The 9,978-nt window shown below is 44.0% G+C and overlaps 1 protein-coding gene across 10 annotated transcripts in view; it reads right to left on the minus strand.

The window, feature by feature from the left end:
- Positions 1 to 9,978, minus strand: part of LOC137384444 (nestin-like) — a 125,167-nt gene that overhangs the window by 101,121 nt on the left and 14,068 nt on the right. For all 10 annotated transcript variants that reach the window (XR_010977590.1, XR_010977591.1, XM_068058515.1 and 7 more), the window contains one exon: positions 5,906 to 5,967. The gene's annotated coding sequence lies outside the window, so the exon portion shown is untranslated. The remainder of the gene's footprint in view (positions 1 to 5,905; positions 5,968 to 9,978) is intronic.

Consider the following 9,978-nt stretch of genomic DNA (forward strand, 5'->3'; position numbering starts at 1 on the left):
AAAAGGATGCAGCCACATAAGAAGACATAGGGACAAAAATAAAAAGAGGCTGTAAATGTTTTCTCTATAGATGCCAACCTTTCCGAGTGCTGATTAAAACACTTTTGCTCTGTTCAATGACTGGCATAGTGAAAGTATTACTAGATGAGGAGGGTTGCCTCATTTGTCATTCAAGGACATCCTCCTCCAAAAACAACAGTGCAGCATGCCTGGAAGGAGAGGTGACTTTGACTGACCATCAGTGCCCTGTCAGTTAGTGGCAGTGCCCATGGAGAGGCTGGCTACAGCTGTTCTTGCATCAGATAGCAGATTTGTAACTGGCCCTGTGTTAAACTGACACCCACAATCTCCCCAGCATGCTTTTGACATCATCACATCAAGCATTGTATTTGGGGCATATCCAAACCTTGCCTCTCTGCCAAATTAATTACTTAACCTTTACCTGATGTCCACCATGCAAATCATCAGGAAGCTGAACCAACAGTTGGAACTTGGGTCGTGCTCAAAAAAAATGCACTAAAGTAGATAGTATCTGCTGATGCACAGCATGGTCGGCACCACAATGATCGCAGAACAGAGTGCATTATAAATAGTGCACAAGTTAGAAATTTGGTGCAAGTGGGAATTCAATAGGAAGGGGTTGCTTATTTTTACTTGTGGTTCATGTTCCAGTCCTGCTCAGGCCCCCTCCCACACCCCTTTTTCTGGTACATTGATGACTGTATTGGTGCCACTTCCTGCTCTTGCCCCGAACTGGAAAACTTCATCAACTTTGCTACCGTTTTCCACCCTTCTCTCACCTTTTACATAGTCTAGCTCTGACACTTCCCTTCCCTTCCTCGACTTCTCTGTCTCCATCTCTGGGGTAGACTGTCTACTAATATTCACTATAAGCCCACCAACTCCCACGGGCTACCTTGACTAAACTACCTCACACCCTGTTTCCTTTAAAGACTCCATCCCATTCTCCCAGTTTCTCCGTCGCTGATGTATCTGCTCTGATGATGCAACCTTCCACAGCAGTGCTTCTGGCATATCTTCCTTTTTCCTCAACCAAGGATTCCCCCTCACTGTGGTTGACAGGGCCCTCAATCGTGTCTGACCTATTTTCCGCACTCTGCCCTCACCCCTTCCCCTCCCTCCCAGAACCCCGACAGGGTTCCCCTTGTCCTCACTTTCCACCCCACCAGCCTCCACATCCAAAGGATCATCCTCCACCATTTCCACCACCTCCAGCGTGATGCCACCACCCAACATATCTTCCACTTCCCTCCCGTCAGCATTCCGAAGGGATCGTTCCCTCCGCAACACCCTGGTCCACTCTTCCATCACCAACACATCATTCCCTTCCCACAGCACCTTCCCATGCAATCAGACGAGGTATAATACCTGCCCTTTCACCTCCTCTCTCCTCACCATCTAAGGCCCCAAACACTCCTCCAGGTGAAGCAGCGATTTAAACTTGTACATCCTTCAATTTAGTATACTGTACTCGCTACTCACAATGCGGTCTTCTCTACATTGGGGAGACCAAATGCAGATTGGGTGACCGCTTTGCAGACCATCTCCGCTCAGCCCAAAAGCATGAACCCAAGCTTCCGGTTGCTTGCCTTTTCAACACAACCCCCCCTGCTCTCACACTCACATTTCTGTCCTTGGCCTGCTGCAGTGTTCCAGTGAACATCACGCAAGCTCGGAGCAGCACCTGGATCTTTTGATTAGACACCCCTCAGCCTTGTGGACGCAACATTGAGTTCGACAATTTTAGAGCATGACTGGCCTTTTTTATATTTTTTATGTATTTTTCTATTTTGCGTATTTTATTTAATTTTAGTTTTTTAACCTGTTTTCACGTGGCCAGAGCTGCTCATTATTCTGCTATTAACACTCTCTCTGGACGAATGCTTTGTCTTTCACCACAAGCATTAACATGCTCTCTGCCTTTGTCCCATGCCAGCCTTGTTTTAATCTCTCCTGCCCTATCACACACCTTCCCTTTTGTTCTCTTCACCAAACCCCCCCCCTCCCCCCCACCACCTTCACTTGCTTAAAACCCAATTCTTTTCTAACCTTTGCCAATTCTGATGAAAGGTCACAGACCTGAAACTTTACATCTGCTCCTCTCCCCACAGATGCTGCCTGACCTGCTGAGTATTTCCAGCACTTCCAGTTTTTATTTCAGATTTTCAGCATCTGCAGTATTTAGCTTTTTTAGTAGGGAAGAGGTCCTGTACAGAGAGTACTAGGAACGAATAGCTAAATTAAATAATAGGACCTTAAGGGTTATAATCTCTGGATTATTACCAGAGCCACATGCACATTAAACAGATTAGGGAGGTGAACACATGGCTGAAAGAGTGTTATGGAGAATAAGGGGTTCCATTCCATGGGGCACTGACACCAGTATTGGAACAGGAAGGAACCATACGATTGAGATGGGCTCCATCTGAACCTGGCCGGGACCAGGGTCCCAGCTGAAGGGATAAACAAGGCAGTCACAAGGACTTTAAACTTGTAAATGGGAGGGGTGGATGGCTCAGATGGAAAAGGTTATATCAATTGTTTTTTAAAAAATGTAGAAGAGAATTGAGTAACTATCAGAAATTGTGCTTTAGGCACTACAGCTGAAGGGAAAACTAAAACATGTAATGTGATTAAATCAGGAAAGAAAATTAATATATGTGAGTAAAGCATTCCAGCAGAAGGAAAGGTTAGGGTGTGTGGCCCAAATAAGCATATTGCTAATTTTAAAACTGAGATAAATTTTTGTTAACCAGAGGTATTAAGGGGCATAGGGAAAGTCACAGATCAGCCATGATCTCATTATGGAACAGGCTTGAGGGGCTAAATAGCCTACTGCTGTTCCTATTAGAATTTTATTGTAAACTAGGGGACATCGTGTGTATGTTGACTTTCAAAAATGTAGCCACTTAAGTCCGAGTCATATTTCAGGATCTTTGCACAAAAAGAAATTGGAGAGAAAAAATTCACTTTTTTAAAAAAAGGCATAGTGTGTTCAGACAAGTTTTTTTTTTAAATGCAAGGCAATGGATAGTTAAAATTCTAACAAACTAGCTTTAGTTTGTTTCCTCAGACTCTAAATAAGCAATGCACCAGCTTGTCTCATTTACAATAAACACTTCACACCCACTGTATTGAAATGTCTTTGACCGCCTTTTCTTCAAGCTTTCAAACATATAAAATGTAACCAGACCAGGACAGGGTTAGAAAGGAAACAAAAATTGCATTCATTTTGCGACTGCAACCAGTGCATCTTTTACTAAAAATCTACCCTTGAGTAGCATGTTACCTATTCCAGCAGGCTATCATACAATCATTTGCTTATAAGATTCAGTCTCACTTTAACAAGAACAAACAGCTGGCTAATCAGGTGATCTTACAGCTGCAAAGTTGAGGGGTTATCTGCAAAGATTCAAAATACAACATGCTAACAACAGCCTGAGCAGCCATTTTGGTCCTGCATATTCAAGAAGCATGCATGGTCACTCAGACCTGAAATGTTAACTGTTTTTCTCTCCACAATGCTGACTGACCTACTGAATATTTGCAGCATTTTCTGTTTTTGTTTCAGATTTCCAGCATCCGCAGTATTTCGCTTTTGTCACTAAAACAGATTATCTGGTCATCCATCTCATTGTTGTTTACGGACCTTGCTGTGTGCAAGTTAGCTGCCACATTTCCCTACATTACAACAGTCACTACACTTCAAAAACTACATCATTGGGACATCTGGACATCATGAAACTCAAGTTTGTTCTTCCTTTCTAAGCTTGTTAGACTCAAACGTGAATCTGCAGTTTTACTGCCAAAGGATATCATTGAGAGTCTGAATCTGAGAAAAGCACTGAGAAAAATCAGAAATATCTTGTCACATACTTATCACAAATACGCTAAGAAAAAAATCAACATAGTAAATAAAACAGACAAAACGGCATGCAGAGAAGTCCATGTTTAAATTGTACAGAGTTCAAATCATACCTAAAGTATCCCACTTAGTTCTAGTCATCAAGACACAGAGACATCCAAGCCCTAGAAGCAGTGTAACAAAACTGGGATTTATCTGTGGTGCTAGAGCACAGTCAAGGAAGGACTGGAGGAACTTAGGCTTTTCTCAGGAAGAAACAACTGAGAGTTGACCCTATAGAGGCATGCAAAAATCTACACCCAGGACACTACTTCAAATTAAAACTAAGTTCAAGAAGATACAAGTTCAAATCAGGCTGGGAAAGGAAAATTTGGCAGTGATATCAGGAAGAACACAAACACATGGAGTGAAATTCCAGCACAAAAGCAAAATATTGCAGATGCTGGAAATCTGAAATAGAAACAGAAAATGCTGGAAATACTCAGCAGGTCGATGAAAGGTCATCGACCTGAAACGTTAACTTAGTTTCTCTTTCCACAGACACTGCCAGACCTGCTGAGTGAATTTCGAGGTTGGGTAATGTAGGCATTTAAGAAAAAGTTCAATGATTTGTAGGGAGATCGTAGTTAAAGGCCTGCTACCTGACCCGAACGCAACGGGACCCGACGTGTCGGGTTTGGGTCGGGTCGGGTCGGACACCCTCTATCACGCTAAATGGTTCCAATGTCAGTTTATTTTTGGACCAGTTACTTGTCACAGTTACAGTTATTTTAAGCTTGTGCAGATCAGCGACAAAATGAAAAACGGAAGGTAAGTGGTCAGGTCGGGTGCGGGAAAAAATGGAGGGACTCAGGCTGGGTCGGGCTCAGGTCGGGGTTTTTTTGCAGACCCAAGTAAGCTTTTAATTGTAGTGTCTTCCTTGATGGACAAATTAACATGAGCTAAATGCCCATTCCTTATTTGTGTTCAGATACCAACCGAGGATATATGTTACCATTGCTCTCATTGTCCGTTAACGTTTCTGGACAGTCATAGAACCAAAGGAGGAATATAGAGAGATACAACACTGAAACAGGCCCTTTGGCCCACCGAGTCTGTGCCAACCATCAACCACCCATTTATACTAATCCTACATTAATCCAATATTCCCTACCACATCCCCACCTTCCCTCAATTCTCCTACCACCTAGCTACACTAGGGGCAATTTACAATGGCCAATTTACCTATCAACCTGCAAGTCTTTGGCTGTGGGAGGAAACCGGAGCACCCGGCGGAAAATATGGCTCTCAACATGGAACTTGAATCTTAAGTAGAATGTGATCTCAACTTACGAGCAGAAGTAAGCGATGAAAACAGTTCCCAACATTTATAACAGTGTGCGGTTGTAAAAAGGCATTTTCTTTTTTTGAAAAACCTTGAACATTTCACTGATTTCAGGTGCATTTGCACCAAGTTTAGCATCAAAAAGGAGTAATCATAGCTTGGCACTAATGCTAAAATGATAGCATACGGGAATCGATTGGGGCAGTAGGACTGACTGAGTAGCACCATGGAGAGCCGGCATGGACTCAATGGGCCGAATGGCCTCCTTCTGTGCCATAAATGACTGTGACTCTAAATCAAGAGTCAGGTCCACATCACTTCAGTTTGGCAAATCCAATATGGTGTCAAACCTGGTTTACAAAGTACAGGCAGGCATTCTAACCAGACCTTAAATTAAATGCTAAAAAAAAAGAGCAGAAAGTCACTCCTGCCAATCAGCAAATTCAAATTTTGAACTTTTGAAAATCAGTTCTGCTCACATACATCCAGGATAAACAGGTCAGTTATAGCTCCAACCAAGCAGAAGAGGCCAGCCTACCGGAACCCTGGTAACTGTGGTATAAATGCAGCCGCAAAATTTTAAAGTTTAATATCGGTTGTCAACTTAACTGGCATTATCATTAGCGTAGGAAGTATTAAAGTAAGGGAGTAAATCACATATGTATGTAAAAGGATGGTCTGGATGAAGAACTAACCTCACTGCAGGCTCCCAAGGTAGGCTGTATGCATCCCTCTTTCATCTGAAATCCTTGCAGAGCTTCAAAAAAAAAAATCACAAAACAAGGATAAAACAACAATCTCTACACCTTCTGCAATATAATCCCACAGGGGTGGAAGTCACCAAGGATTCCATACCTATTAAAAATTCACTTGAATTTCATCACCCCTCAATGTAAATAAATCTGTATTCCCGTCCCCAAAAAGAAACCCTTCACCTAATCTGCCAAACATTGTTAAGGTTTTGACGTGTAGATCTGCTTCCACCCTGGCAATAACACCATCTCAAGATTTATATTTATATAGAGCCTTTAAGGTAATAAAATGTCCCAAGGCGCTTCATAGGGGCATTATAAAATAAAATATGGCACTGAGCCATGTTAGGAGATAATAGGGCAGATAACCAAAAGTGGTAGGTTTAAGGACAGTCTTAAAAGGAGAAAATGAAGTTGAGAGGAGAAGTTTAGGGAGAGAATTTCAGAGCTTAATGCCCAGGCAGCTGAAGGCACAGCCACCAATGGTGGAGCAATTAAAATTGGGATGCTCAAGATGCCAGAATTAGAGGAGCACAAATATTTCAGAGTGTTGTGGGGCCGGAGGGATTACAAAGACAGGGAGGGGCAAAGCCATGAGGGATGTGAAAACAAGGATGAGAATTTTAAAATCGAGTGGTTTCTTAGCCAGGAACCAGTGTAGGTCAGCGAGCACGGGGGTAATGAGTGAACAGGATTTGGTATGAGTTAGGACATGAACAGCAGAGTTTTGGATAACCTCAAGTTTATGAAGGGTAGGAGGCCAGCTAGGAGTGTGTCAGAATAATCAAGCCTCGAAGTAACAAAGGTATGGATGAGAGTTTCAGCAGCAGATGAGCTAAGACAGGGGCACAGCCTGGCTATGTTTGAGAGGTGGAAATAGGCGGTCTTAGTGATGGCACGGATACATGGTTACATGCGAACATAAGAAATAGGAGCAGGAGTAGGCCATACGGCCCCTCAAGCTTGCTCCGCCATTCAATAAGTTCATGGCTGATCTGATATTGGCTTCAACTCCATTTTCCTGCCTGGTCCCATAACCCTTGAACTGCCCTATAGTTTATGAATCTGTATTTCAGCCTTGGACGTATTCAATGACCCAGCCTCCACAGCTCTCTAGGGTAGAGAATTCCAAAAATTCGCAACCCTCCGAGAGAAGAAATTCCTCCTCATCTCTGCCTTAAATGGGGGACCCCTTATTCTGAAACCGTGCTCCCTAGTTCTATATTCCACCCCAAGGGGAAATATCCTCTCAGCCTCTACCATGTCAAGTCCCCTCAGAATCTTATATGTTTCAATAAGATCACCTCTCATTTTTCTAAACTCCAATGAGTATAGGCCCGACCTGTCCAATGTTTCCTCATCCCAGTAAACAACCTGATGAACCTTCTCTGAACTGCTTCCAATGTGTGTATCCCGCCTTAAACAAGGAGACCAAAACAGTACACAGAACTCTAGGTGTAGTCCCAATGTCCTGCACAGTTGTAGCAAAACTTCCCTACTTTTACACTCCATTCCCCTTGCAATAAAGCCAACATTCTATTTGCCTTCCTAATTACTTGCTATACCTGCATGCTAACTTTTTGTGATTCATGTACAAAGACACCCAGATCCTTCTGTACTGCAGCATTCTGTAGCCTCTCCATTTTAATAATATTTTGCTTTTCTGTTCTTCCTACTAAAGTGGTTAACCTCACATTTTCCCACATTACAGTCCATCTGCCAAGTTTTTGCTCACTCACATAATCTATTGTTATGATCAGGTGAGGAGACGGTTGAAGGGCTCCCTTCTTGTCCCTCTCCTTCTTTGACCACACCATGGTTTATTTCTTTTTTAAGTGAATGTGCTTGCCAATTGGACAGGTTTTCTTGAGTTAAATAAAGAAAGAGGTTAGCTTTATTGTATTTAAACCAATCTAAGTAAAATAATAAAATATGCTCCAACTTTTTCTCACACACACACATATTTGAGGTACACACACACACAAATAGGTTGGAGTGGGGAACGATAGATTGTTTGGATTAGAGTCTGGAGCAAAAGAAAAAGGAGTATGCAGTCTGTGGAGGTTGGCGATTCAGTTTTCTTCCAGCTGAACTCCGTCTTGAGGCTTCTGGCTTGCAGATGTGGACAGGAGATTCGGGGTTTTCCTGGAGAACCACAATGCAGATGGTTTCCTTTATGGGGTCTCTGTCTGCAGCAATGAAAGGCTTAGGTGGCTATGGCCCATAGGCAGGGTTCAAAGCTTGCAAGGTGGACTGGAGAAAGAGGGAGAAAGCGGAGACCCCACTTGGGTCTCCTCGGCTAAGTCCAGTTGTTTGTCTGCTGCAGAGAAAACCCAGCTTAAAACACAAAGATAGTGGGCCTGTCAAATGTTGGCTCAGGGTGTATTTCCTCTTGCAACTTAATTAGTTCATGTCTAGGAATTTCCTTCTTTCTGTGCGATGACACAGCCTTGCTTGACCCCAGTTTGCACTCGGATTGGGTCAGTGGAAGATCCAGTGGCAAGGATTATAGCTTGCATGTCATCATGCAGCAGGTGGAAGATGGTGACGAATTTCTCCAGGCAGCCAAATTGTTTCTCACCCTCAAACTGACTGTGAAATTCTATTATTGAGTCATACAGAGATACAGCACTGAAACAGGCCTTTTGGGCCACCGAGTCTGTGACAACCAACAACCACCCATTTATACTAATCCTACATTAATCCCATATTCCCTACCATATCCCCACCATTCTCCTACCACCTACCTACACTTTTTTCTTTGGCCTCCTTATCTCGAGAGACAATGGGTAAGCGCCTGGAGGTGGTCAGTGGTGTGTGGAGCAGCACCTGGAGTGGCTATAAAGGCCAATTCTAGAGTGACAGGCTCTTCCACAGGTGCTGCAGAAAAATTTGATTGTCGGGGCTGTTACACAGTTGGCTCTTCGCCTGCGCCTCTGTCTTTTTTCCTGCCAACTGCTAAGTCTCTTCGACTCGCCACACTTTAGCCCCGCCTTTATGGCTGTCCGCTAGCTCTGGCGAACGCTGGCAACTGACTCCCACGACTTGTGATCAATGTCACAGGACTTCATGTCGCGTTTGCAGACGTCTTTAAAGCGGAGACATGGACGGCCGATGGGTCTGATACCAGTGGCGGGCTCGCTGTACAACGTGTCTTTGGGGATCCTGCCATCTTCCATGCGGCTCACATGGCCAACCCATCTCAAGCGCCGCTGACTCAGTAGTGTGTATAAGCTGGGGATGCTGGCCGCCTCGAGGACTTCTGTGTTGGAGATACGGTCCTACCACCTGATGCCAAGTATTCTCCGGAGGCAGCGAAGATGGAATGAATTGAGACGTCGCTCTTGGCTGACATACGTTATCCAGGCCTCGCTGCCATAGAGCAAGGTACTGAGGACACAGGCTTGATACACTCGGACTTTTGTGTTCCGTGTCAGTGCACCATTTTCCCACACTCTCTTGGCCAATCTGGACATAGCAGTGGAAGCCTTTCCCATGTGCTTGTTGATTTCTGCATCTAGAGACAGGTTACTGGTGATAGTTGAGCCTAGGTAGGTGAACTCTTGAACCACTTCCAGAGCGTGGTCGCCAATATTGATGGATGGAGCATTTCTGACGTCCTGCCCCATGATGTTCGTTTTCTTGAGGCTGATGGTTAGGCCTGTGTGGAGTTTGCAAGATCTCCCTGTGTCTGCGTGGGTTTCCTCCGGGTGCTCCGGTTTCCTCCCACAGCCAAAAGACTTGCAGGTTGATAGGTAAATTGGCCATTATAAATTGCCCCTAATATAGGTAGGTGGTAGGGGAATACAGGGACAGGTGAGGATGTGGTAGGAATATGGGATTAGTGTAGGATTAGTTTAAATGGACGGTTAATGGTCGGCACAGACTCGGTGGGCCGAAGGGCCTGTTTCAGTGCTGTATCTCTAAATCAAAAAAAATCAAATCCCTGGGTAAAGAGGTTTCTTCTGAATTCCCTATTTGATTTCTAGGCAACTATCTTTTTTTTTGAGCTGCTA

Source organism: Heterodontus francisci, chromosome 2 (genome assembly GCF_036365525.1).
Source record: "Heterodontus francisci isolate sHetFra1 chromosome 2, sHetFra1.hap1, whole genome shotgun sequence".
NCBI classification, from domain to species: Eukaryota; Metazoa; Chordata; class Chondrichthyes; order Heterodontiformes; family Heterodontidae; genus Heterodontus; species Heterodontus francisci.